General features: G+C 33.1%; 1 protein-coding gene across 2 annotated transcripts in view; it reads left to right on the forward strand.

The window, feature by feature from the left end:
• The window catches only part of LOC101894042 (frequenin-1), a 139,120-nt gene that overhangs the window by 17,156 nt on the left and 108,623 nt on the right, over nt 1-13,341 (forward strand). The window contains exon 1 of one of the 2 annotated variants that reach the window (XM_005184525.4): nt 7,598-8,170. The exons of the other annotated variant lie outside the window; for it this stretch is intronic. The gene's annotated coding sequence lies outside the window, so the exon portion shown is untranslated. Of the gene's footprint in view, nt 1-7,597; nt 8,171-13,341 lie in introns of those variants that run through there. 2 annotated transcript variants of the gene reach the window in all.

The raw sequence follows: 13,341 nt of genomic DNA on the forward strand, positions 1-13,341 counted from the left end.
GCAACTACATTTGAACCGATTTTCACCAAATTTACGTACTTGCTACTACAACAACATTAAGATTACTGTGACGAAATTCATTCTTTAAGAGCTAAAATTACACGTTTGATGTACAAATGGAAAACTGATACCCTATACGTATATAGGGCAAATATTTCGTACTGTTATACACTTTTTGTTATACCCTCCATCGGGGTATACAAATATTAAGTTCATTTTATCATTATCCAATCTATATAAAGTAGAGTTCCACAAAACCAATGGTAAGATATCTATTACCTTCAAGTCCGTTGTGTATATTTTCAGTACGGCTTTCGTAAAAACACATTTATTAATAAGAGCAAGTAAAAAGGACTGTAAGTTCGACAGGGCCGAACCGAATTTTAAAATTTAAAAAAAATATAACACAAATTATGGTAGAAACCTCAAAAATACCGAAAATCAATAGGTACCTTTATGTGGAGGCTATACCTAATCGAGAACCCATATAGCCTATTTCCAATACCAATCCGCTTGGATGTAATAAAAGAAAATTGAGAAAACAGACAGACAGACAGACAGACGTAGAAATAGACTGTTAACGATACATCGACTTAAAATTTTACTCTGATCATGAATATATATACTTTTTGGGGTCTCCAACGAATATGTTGAGGTTTTGCGAACGGAATGATAAATATACCCTCCCTTGCATGGTGGAGGGTATTACAATTAGAGCTAGGTATTTTTAGTTAGATTCATTAAATACATAACGCGATTACAGCTTCATGCGTTCTTCAGTACGATGGTTGGTTCGGCACAGCCCTTAAAACATGTCACCGAATTGGCAGAGCTATTGATCCACTCCTTCTGTCACCTCTCCCACAAAAGATCAACATTTCCACAGAAAACCATTAACCTCATAGAAAGAGAAAAGATCAACCGATTGAGTACGAACTTTAAAAATTCTAATATTTTTTATCAGTGCTAGTTCAGGTGTGAGTATAAAAAATATCGTCCCACTCCATCTAGTACCTCCCCCAAATAGGGGAGAAGTCCGATTGTTTTCAACGGTCCTCTCCCCAACAACATCTCAATATTTTTAATAACCCTGACTCTCATAAAATGCGAATTGAGCATCCGATTTTTCCAGTTTGGTATCTTCTAATATTCTTCCCCACAGAGCGTCAAAATTTCGAATAATATAATTGTTTGAAACTTATAAGTGACTTTTTCGAATTTCGCATATCTGCTTATTTTAGCATAGCTATAGTGTGGGTATGGAATATATCGGTCAACTCTTTCTCATACCCCACCAAACATTGAATTACAAATAAAATTTCATAAATTTATAAATTTAAACTTTGGTTTTTGACAGGTAGCATTTTTCCTATATTTATGCCCTCTTTCGTGCGAATAGGTATTCAAATCTTTTTCTAATAAAAGGTATGGTCTATTTTACCCTCTACGGTTCCAAATGAAAATGATTATATATGGGGCTATATGAAGACGATAACCTGCATATTTTTCGTCATAGGCATAGTTTCTAATAGGTAAACCTTGAAATACGAAATTTAAAACCAACCAACCAACCATAATGTCGCTAACATCATCAAAATACCGAAAAAGCGGGGTTATATGTTAGGTATACGAAGACGTGTACCTGCATAGACTATAATTCGTTATAGGTTGAAGTATCCATTACGAACTTCAAATACGAAATTTGAAATAATTCCTGTGAATAATGTCGCGAAAATCATCAAAATACCGAATATTTAGAGGCTATACGAACACGTGGGCTAAATTTGGCCAATTCGTTCGAAAGATATCGTGAATACAACAGACGGACATCGCTACACCGACTTAGAATTCTACGCTGATCAAGAATATATACACTTGTTGGGACTAACATAAGTATTTCGAGGAGTTACAAATGGCAGAAGGTATAAAATTATTATGGGATAAAAAATATCACAAATTAATAAATGCTATAATTTCGGCCGGGCTGACTTTTGAATACCCTCCACCATTTGGAACGAGTTTGGCAATTTTCAAAGAAAGAAAATCCGTTAAAAATGCTGTTAAAATCTTAAAAATACCAAATGTAGCCGTTGAATTAGGGTCTATACAATGACGGGACATGCATAGGCAACTTAGCCAAACTAGAAAAAAATCGGTCAATAATGTAGCTAAAGTCATAAAAAACCGAATATCGGGGGGTACCGTTATATGGGGCTATAAGAAGACGTGGACCTGTACAGACAATTTTCTTTCTTAGGCTGTAGTATTCATTACGAACTTCAAATACCACATTTGAAACATTTCCGATGAATTATATCGCTTAAATCACCAAAATACCGAAAAAAGGGAGGTACCATATTCAATACCAAAAGTCCTGCAGACATAATACATATTTGAGTAAAATTATCAACCTACTTCATTTCGTTTGGAAGCTAGAGAGATTTCCACAGACGGATAGACCGACGGACATCGCCACTTAATTCCATGTTAATCAAGCAAATATATAATTTGTGGGGCTTAAAATGTATATTTCGAGGTGTTACAAATGGAATGACGAACTTATTATACCCTCTATTCTATGATGGAAGGTATAAAAATATGCAAATGTCTATTAACTTCATTTAATGCGATATTTGTACATTTTATTCACTTCTACCAAAAAACCAAAATTAGAGGGAATTATCAAAATCCGTCCATCCGTTCTTGCGGCCGGTATAAGCGGTCTAACTAACATTCCTTTGGTGATATTTTTCCAAAATTTCTGTCAACATATCTTTTATTGTATAAATAAAAATTCAGAACTCCTTCACATTATAGATGAGAAGACCGTAATCTAAAATGGTCATTTTTCTGACTTGGTTTTTACATCTTACATGGAATAGCTAGTTTTTTGCTCGAAATGGTTTCACAGTTTATATATGTATTTTTCGCTATACAGATTTTGATATATTTATTTCATTGAGTACTTTTTATGTATTTCCCAAAATGTTCCATATACAAAAATGCAGAACTCTTAACGACCGCTTCAAAGTTTACCTATCTTTGCTAAATATCGAGACGCATTCATAATTTCAAGATTATATATTTATCCCATCTTAGAATTCGATTGTTGTTAAACAAACAGAGTGTCCAGTTCGGAATAAATAATATAATAAATAATCTTCAAAAGTTATAACGCGTTCGCAACAGCTAAATAGACAGACATGGTTAGATCCAAGCAAAGGTTCTACAACGAAAGATATGATATGAAAAACCCTTCAAACCATTTGTAAATCTTCTGTATGACTTGGCATTTTTTCTCTTACACGTATTGTCTAAAAAATTGCCTCCTACATCAACGTCCATAAAACAAAACACAAAATGTAATTTTTCTCCACGCAACAAATTGCAGTCTGTTGTCAGTCACATCCTGTTAAAGGGCCAACACCCTCACACTTTTATTGTCTTCTACGAAGACACTTTGCTAATGAGTTCACAGACATTTTGGCTAATTAACTTTATGTTGCTGCTGCCGCTTTTTTGTTGTTATTGTTTCGTTTCATTTATGCCCTTATAATTTACTTACCTTAAGTGCATTTCTCTTGTTATGATGTTGTTAAATGGGAGGAAAACGGTTCTAAATGATTACTTAAACATACAGAGCCAAACACTGTTATTTCAAACGGTTAACATGAATGTACGGAGCTTTTTCTTACATACTGTAAAAGCTTTGTGAGGGTCATAAAAATTTAACAGTATTGTCTTTGTAATGTACTTTATATGAACATAACATTTGTTTTTACAGCACAGGGTATTAAGACAAAAAGAAATTGAAAATATATTTTACATTAACATTTCAGTATCTAAATATGTTTTCAACAAAAACTATGATGCTTTATCAGCCGGATGACCCGTTCCCTGTTAATGTAAACAAACTACCTTCTTCTTCAATAGTGACATAAAAAACTCGTTTTTTTCTTTAACAATAAAAAACATTAAATTAGGCCGGGCCGAATTTAACACTCTCCGCCATTGGGTAAATAAAAAAAAATTATATAAAAAATATCTGAACGTGTTCCACTTTAAACTATAAATACCAGTAAGACCGTTTGAATAATGCAGTCAACCTTAAAAAAAAAAAAACAATTTAGTGAGTGAGACCGTTATATGGGCGCCATACCAAAACTGGAACCTCTATAGACAATTTTATACTACAAGGATTGTCTCACCAGTTCCTAAAATAAAAAGTTAGGTGTACAAATTTGGCTGATTAAAAATTCATACTGAAAAGTATTAAAGTACCGAAATGTTATTAGGTTCGTATTATTTTGAGTTTCAAATTCCAAAGTAATTCCTAAGTAATTATTGAAACGAGACTCCAGAAAAGGTGGCGTTTTAGTATGTAAGTACTAAAACTGGATCAAATATAGAAAATTATCGTTTTTACAATTGCTCTACAGGTCACAATTATAGACCAATCGGTGTGGAATTTTGCATGTAAGAGCTTGAGACAGATCAGTTGGTTGGTTATCCGATAGCATTTAAAGAGTGAAATGGATCATAAATTTGTGTATAAAAACACCAAAATTTCTATTTGACTGCGAATATTTTCTATCCCATCAACATTACAATTACATAACCTTGACGCCAAGGAAAAGTTAATAATTATTTCTTTATTTGTTTGTTTTATTCATAATAGCCTGAGATTTTTTCCATTTGACTTTCAATATTGAATTGCACATTTTGTAACATCTTTTTTTCTTCTAACAACCCCCGCAGTTATTATCCGATCTTCATGAAATTTTGCATCTGAATAGGGTTAGGGTCCGAAAAGAAACCGAGGTTAAAATTAAGGACAGGGCACAAGTTTTGCATTTTGGACTACCGTATAAAATTAACCACTTTTTGAATTGAACTTTTGTGTGAAGTTTTTTTTTTGTGACACATTTTTCAAGGAAGAGGACATAAGGGAGCTTTCCAATATTTTATAGTTATGTAGGATATTACATGATCGGCTCGCACGACTATAGCCTTTGCATTCTTTTTGGTACTAAAACTAGCTAGAAAGTTGACATTTCGCATGAGGATCACTATTGTTTGAGATTTGGTGAGATTTTTAATGGTGAAAAGTTCCTCACCTTTTTATTGAAAGGTCGGTAAGAGCTGAAACTTTGACATTTTTAGCACCAGCCAATATAAAGCGGACAATTCTGAAAGTCGTACTAAATCGTAAAATGGTATGAGATTATTGTTAAAGATATATAGAAAATTTTTCAAAAAAAAAAAATAAATAAATAAATAAATAAAATTAGATAATCAAATAAATAATAATACTATTATGAGTGCTGTGTGGCATGTGCCACCGTCTTATTGAGACCGTTTATAATGCAAGTCAAGCTCTTGCATTCTGGATAAAAACAAGTTGGATATAATCACACCGTAGCGCCCGCCATTCACAGTTTCTTTGAGATTTGCAGCATCTTTGAAGAAGTACTGCCCAATGATGCCACCAGCGCATAAGCCACATCAAACTATGACTTTTTCCGGTTCCAATAGTACCTTTTGAAATCCCCCTGGCTAATCATTATTACAAAATCGAAAATTTACGTACCATTTGATACAACAATTACTTTCGTCGCAAAATGGAAGAAGCACGCATTTTGATAATAAAACTCAATAAAATCAAATCAATAAAATTCAATGATTTCTAAACACTGCAATAACCGAACCGGTCAATATTGCTTGCTTGCTTGCACTATAGTGGAAGGAAGTGAGATGGATACATAGTTTCTTTTGATGATCTGCATAGAATCACATTCTGAGTCGGTTTATGCATGTCCATCCGTTTGTCCGTCTGTCAATGTATTTTGGTATTTTAGTACATTCATTGTCCGATCGAGATAAAACTTTTCACAAATTATTTGTTTGGCCCAAGGACGAACCCTTTTGATATTGGAGATGATCGGTCAAAATTTTAATATAGATTCCAAACATATCTTCCGATTTTCTTTTTATGTGCACAAATTTGTAATATTAGTCCAAATTGAATGGAATTTGGCACATTTGGTGGAAATAGGTTAAGATATAGCTCTCAAAATATATATTGTTCATCCGATTTGTTGAATTTGTCCTCCACATCATTAATATGCTGTCCATAATAAAGATATTCGGGGAAATATATCAAATACAGCTCAGAAAATCAAATACAGCTCAAAACTTTTACAAATTTTATCAAGATCAGTTCAGATTTGGGTGTTGCTCTCATATGTATCTCTATTCGATTTTAAGTTTATTGTTCACCAAATGGTTAATATAAGTCCGAATGCTTTTGGCACATAGGACTGAATTCAGCCTGGAAGATAATGTGTCAAATTTGGTGAAAGTCGGCTAACATATATATAGCTATAGCTCTCTTATAAAATGTTCATCCCATTTGCTACTTTTGTTACCCACAGTCGTAATATGCACTAAACAAACAACGATATTCGATATTCAGATACACTTTAGAAATATCTGTGTTCTTTTTTTTAATAAAATCGGTTCAGATTCGGTTACATCTCTCATATATATTTCCCCCCAATTAAATGTAAATAATACCAAATAAAGCTGTTTCATTCGATGTTATATTTAAGTATTTTGGAGGTCATAACATGCACTCCATACCAACGATATTTGGTTCGAGAAGTCACATGCAGGATAAATTTATCTCAGTCATATTCAACTAAATTCGATTAAGATATAGCTTTTATATGTTAGTTTTTACCTACTTCAATTTAACCACTCTAAAGCCTAAATACGATATATTTGGGTATAGTATCTCAGCGATAAAGTCCAATAATTTTGATATATCTGAACATAACTGTTAAAATGTATTTATTTATATACCTGCGCCATATTTTAGTATGACATAAGGAAAACATTGCTTCATTTTTTTACAATTGAAGTTATTTCAAACATCAATCTTCTTTCATAACTAAGTCATAGTTTTGAGTGTTTCCACTAACAACCATCGACTCAGCTCATTTACGTCACCTGTCAAATTATTGCGTCACTGCAAGAAATGCAGTTGCTAGCAGTGATGTCAACTTACCAACCAACCAAGCAACCTCGTAAGCATATTAAATGGAAAAGACATAAACTTATTTCATTCCAAACTATTTTTATCCGGACATGTAAGCAATCTTCATTTTTTGGTTTTATGTCTTATACCACATTTCTCATACAAATGAAAAAAAAAACAAGTTACAATTTTTGGCCAAATGGAAAATAGTGTTGTTGTTATTGGCCTCTGTGGATATTATGTAAGTTGTCAGTGTTACAAAAACAAATTTTGAAGAAAATGCCGGTAAATGTGCAACAATTTTTATTGTTGTTCTTAAACTCCCTCAAAAATGCTCTTAAGTTATGTGTGGCTGCTCTTTGCAGTTCTCAGTGGTGGAAAAGAGAGTTTGTTTCTCTCATTCTCTTTGTCGCTCTCTCTCTTTGGTCTTCCTACTTGGGTGCCCTTAACAAATGTTTTTTTTTTTTTGAAGTCCTTGTCAATGACTGTTGCGTTAGTGGTACTTTCGAAGAATGTCCAAGAAAAGCTTTTCAGTTGTGTTTTAGATTTCGTAACATAATAAACGTATCCTTATGGTGTACGGCAGATTGCAGAGGATTCTTTTTTTGTGTAGCACAAGCCACACACAAATTTAATTGAGTAATTTTTGAAACGGGATTCCATCAAACAAAGAAAAAAAGAAAGTTGCTATGATGAGGGAGTGAAATTTGTTTCAGAGAAAAAATAAATCCTGCGATATTTTTAGCAATACCAAAAAAGAAACCAAAGCCTTCATCAATGTGCTATCGTTAAACAAAAAAATTTATTTTAAATTTAGAAGTCTACATGAGGCTGTGTCTGTGCGTCTAGGTGCGTGCGTGTAAGTGTGTCTGCATAAAACGTGTATTTGACAGAACGTTAATTTGCTGCCACTTTGAATATTTGCATGTCTGTGTCGGCATTGTGTTTCAAATGAATGAAAATCATTAAATTGTTTTCACGGGTTTTCCAGTTGTCTTGAAGTGCTTAACAAGAAACCACATCTCCAAAAGGTGGATTTCGCGTTTTATTGAAAAAAAAAAAAAAAACATAAAGAGTGTGTGTGAATAAAATTCAAAACCCCCATAGAAAGCAAGTTCGAAGAAATATAAGGTAATATAAAGTTTGGCGGAGATAAAAATAAGAAACAACAAGAATATTTTTTTTTTTATTATCCCACATCTCCATAAAACCACCCCCAACCCCAATCAACCATAAATACCCATGTACAAGCACATATATAAATGCAGACCTTCCAAAGCAGGAGAATAGAGTGAAGCAATAATTGAACCTCCTACCTTTCTATTCTTTACGTGGATTATTTTCTTATTTCTATCTGTGTACAAATTTTTATATATATTTTTGGTGTCTGTGTGAACGTCATCTACAGAACAACAAAGACGAAAACAACGACAACAGCGTCGGTGGTAGACAAGTCAAGTCAAACCAAAGCCCCAAACCGCACCAGCACAAAAGTTTGCAATATTATCTATTTTGTGGCGGCCCCTCTATAAACTTTTCTACTACTCTCTTAACTCCTACACATCCCCTCACCTCACCTCACCCCCTCCCCACCTCTCCCAATCCTACTCCTTTGGCCCTGGGCCCAGGGCTAGCAACAAGCCTAGACAATTTTTGGGCATTCAATACGAAGTTTCGCCGAAATTTCTTTGGCTCGTCAAACACGTATTTGTATTTGTATATTTAACGGTGTGTGCGTGACTTTGTGACTTACAGACGACTCGCATTAGAAAACAAACAACACAATAGCAACCGGAAAAAAATAACAACAATAAAAGCAATTCTATCATAGCAATTCCAGCAAAAGGATTATATAAAGTGAAAATTTTTTGCCAAAAAACACACATACCCAGAGTGAACATTAAATCAATAAAAAAGGAGGAAAAAGAAAAAAAAACCGAAAACGAAAAGAAAAACCAAAAAATCCAAGCAAAGAATACTAATTTACACAAATACACGTTTCCCATGTAATAAGAGACGCAGAAGGTAATTATGGTTATCTCGGGCATTATATTCGTATTTTCCACCCACATTGACCCTTTTGTTGTTATGTTGCGTTTCCTTTCCTTTTTTCTTCTTCCATTAAAACGCCCCTTGTGGGTACAACAAAAAAGGGTTCTTGAACCCTTCTTAATGCATTATCTGGAGAAGTTGTTCGCATGGTAAAAACAAAGGCATGGTCAAGGACTTGACATTCAATGAGCATGAGGTGATTATATTCAAATTTGTTGTTTTTTCGTTGTTGTCAGTTTCTGGAATAGGTCCAAAAAACTTTGAGATGAAAGCACAAGAGATGCATATTATTATTTGTTTTGTCAAAGTTTTTGTTTAAAGATTATGGAATAAATTATGAGATGTTATGTTTCTTTGGGTAAATTCCAAAAAGGAGATAATTCAAATATCCTTGATATTTACAAAAGATTTGAATAAGCCTATCTGTTGTCGAATATTTAAAGATGGCGATGTTTAAAGTAAACTCAGATATAAGATGAAAAATTAAAGAAACAACGATCAAGTCAAAAATTTGAAAAATCTATTTTTATAGTTTATTATGCAAACCCCTTTTTGGCGTTTGACGTTGAGTTCTTATTTATCAATTTTTTAACCGTGCCCTAAAAAATTATTATAAATCAAATGTGCTTAAATTTATTTATGCCATTTTGAATGTTCCAATTTTTCCTTAAGGCTGTTTACAAAGATTCTAAGTACAATTACAGCTTTGATTTAGAATATACGCTAAAATTGGCAAAAATAATTATATCAAAATACAACTTTTAATGTTTTTTTGCTATTTCGACCTTCAAGATACTTCTTACAAACTTCAAAGTTGTTTTCTAAGATCTTAGATACATTTTGTGGCTGGTTGGTTTCTCGGATTCCGAGTCCTAATCAAATTTGGTTGAAAAAATTACCCTGTGATACCAATCTTCATCTTCTGGGTCTGGAAAATTGATTTTAAAACGGTAAATATAGAAAAAATCCGAATATCTTGGATTTTCAACTTTAAACGTACATAACATCTATTTTTAACGACGGATTTCTCGATTGTAACCCTTCAAAAAAAAAAAAACGGACGGACCCGTATACCCTGATATTTGACTCAAAAGTTCGGGTTAGACCGGGCCTACTAAACAAATATGGAGAATATAGTTATTATTTGAAAGCTAATGAATACCTATCCAACAAGTGGTCACATAGTGGGGTTATTTAAAACAGTCACGGAGATGAATAAAACTTCTTTGGACCTTTATAATTTTAAAACTCTCACAAAGGTGAAAAAACCCCCATTTTAGTATTCTATAAAATGTATGCCAAATTAGATAAATAAAATTGACATTATATCCTTTCCAAAGTCCTACAGTATTTGTTATTATCTTTCTTGGATCCAGAGATATGGGACTTTAAATCTGGATAAACCGATTACGTTCGTTCCCTTCATTCATTTATTTGCTCTATCCAGAAGAAATTTTGCACAAATCATTTGTTTGGCCCAAGAACAAACCCTATTGAAATTGGAGATAATCCGTCAAAATTTAGATATAGCTCCCAAATATAGCTTCGTCCGATTTGCCTTTTATTGTGCACCAAACGTGCAATATCAGTCCGAATAGTAAGGAATTTTGCACATACTGAAAATAAGTATGCCAAATTTGATCGAAATCGGTTCAGATATAGCTATAGCTCCCATATATATTATTCATCCGATTTGCTATTTTTGTCCTCCGCAGCCGTAATATGCACTCTGTAACAACAATATTTGGGGAAATATATCAAATACAGCTCAGAAATACATTTGCTAAATTTTATCGAGATCGGTTCAGATTTAGATATAGCTCCCATATATTTTTTTATATATGTATCGTATATATTTTTTATATTTATGTATCATAAAGTCGGCCCCGCCCGACTTTAAGACTTTCTTTACTGGTTTTAAATTATTAATTGATTAATGGGAAGGACTTGAAATGAATTTTTAAAAATCGATGACGTTTTTCCAGTTAATTCTTAAATTAAATCTAAATTTTTTCCTGTAAAAAGCAGAAACTCCAACCATGGTACAATAAGGAGGTAGAACACCTTCGAAAAATTACAGATATACAGCCCTGAGGCTATGCCCGCTTCCTGTCAAATTTGCATGCAAACAAGTTGTTTTTATTTATCCAATTTTTTTCCTCATTTTTAAAATCAGTAAAACAGCGTGAAATATAAATGAAATGCCTAGATTTTATTTAAAAAATATGATCAAAATTGTTCGATCCTTCAACTACAGGGTTGCCCATATTCGACGGACCCATGACTCTTTGGACCTATTCCAATCGACGCGGCTTGTCCGCAGGCAACATTCTTTGCGTCAATTGAATTTTGTACGGGAACAAATGCAAATCAATGCGAATAATCCGTTGTAAAGTGGACCGAGCCATGCCCAACTGCTGAGAACGTGTGGCGTGTATTGGTTCATGATAAAAATCTGCTTGGACTGACGCTTCAAACGCGGTATGTCATTAAGCGATGTGACATCTCTGTCAAAAGTTATGGCGTTGCCAGATGGGTCCGTCGAATATGGGCAACCCTGTACATAGCAACAGTGGCGAATAACTTTAATGTGCGTCCCGCAATGTACGCGTCTTCCAATCATTGGTTTTGAAAATATTTTGTTTTTATTTTTCAAACCAATAAAAAAATACACAAAATTGGCAGAAGAAAAAAATTGTAATCAGCTGCTAGCTCTACCTTACGCTTTTGTTGTACCAAGACTCCAACAGTTTTTTGATAGGACTTCTATAAAAAATATTTTAGAAACTTGCCGATCTTTTGCAGAAAACAGATATTTAAAACATTACGAATTTAAATGATTTTTGCCAGAAAGCTCTTGAAATAATTTTTGGCAAGGAAATCTTAAAAATATTTTCGATGAATCAGGAACTCTTCAAATAAATAACAGGCAGGCCACAAATTTCTTGAATAACATCAGGCTGCCAATTTTTTCTAGGGAGACCACACATTTTTTCTTTTTTTTTAAAGCAAAAATATTTTGAAATACAATTTATTTTTAAAATTAAGTTATTTTCAAAAAAATTCTTCCTATGAAATATTGAAAGCCCACGAACTTTGACAGAATTTTATAACAAAAATATTAAAAAAACGAATTTCTAATTCCATTTATCCCATTAACGAATTTAAACAATTTTGAATAAACATTTTGGGATGTTTTAAGTTTGGAAAAATCTGGATTTTATTTTGTCGTTTATGATGATTATGATTTTCTAAAATTTGCAGTTAAATTTAACAATTTGGGGAAAGTTTTTATCATTTTGGTAACATCGTCCGTAAGGAAATAATATCTTTCTTCTAATTTTCAATTTCTAAGAAATATATATATATAATAACTACTATGTAGATTCCAATTTTCTAAAGCGGAATCATTTGAATTTGCATTAATTCAGAAGAGCCATGTCAATTTATTAATAGCTATATATTTACAAATGAATGGATGACGTTGAAGTACTCATAATGCGATGAAAAGAAAATCGTTTGCATCAAATAGCGTATTTATATGTTTCAATATTTCATTGAATAACCAACATGAATTGGATGCATGCTTAAGCGATAAATGTGAAGTTCGATAATTAGTATATTGAAAATACATTAGTGCAATTCGAGGTACTTATGTATTTCCCCCTACATTTCAAAATGTTTTCACGTATACGATGTACATCGAATCCCAGGCCCTAAATAATAATTAGCAATGTTGTTTGTATAAAGTTCACTTATTTTAAAATATTCCCTGTGTGCTTCACTTGCTTCGACATCATAATGTCTTGATGATAATTTTGTCATCACACCTATCGTCATCGAATTAGTTTGCCTATTATGTCATAATGCTATTTGTTATAGGTTTGCTATTCTCCTTGTTTTTTCTCGTTTCCCAGCAGCTCTCTTTAGCGCCTTGCCACGTAACTATTCATTTTTCATGTCAGTTTTAGTCTGCCTTCATTTTGGCCTCCTTATAATTAACTTTTAATGGACGAATGTTGATAGTTTGTCGTTGTGCCCGCTCGCCATGTAGTTGACTTTGCAGAGATAGCAATGTGCTGGCATAAAAGTTTATAGTTTCACTAGTTATAGTTTGCCCTCCTCGAACTATCTATCTAGTCTGCTGTTGTTGTTGCCATTTAGTGTTCTTTGTACCTGTTTCCTTTTCGATATTTTCTTGGCATCGAGTTTCAATGTGTTTTGTTTTTTAGGGGGTGGTATTGGTGTGT

This window comes from Musca domestica, unplaced genomic scaffold, assembly GCF_030504385.1.
Source record: "Musca domestica strain aabys unplaced genomic scaffold, Musca_domestica.polishedcontigs.V.1.1 2, whole genome shotgun sequence".
Classification (NCBI taxonomy): Eukaryota; Metazoa; Arthropoda; class Insecta; order Diptera; family Muscidae; genus Musca; species Musca domestica.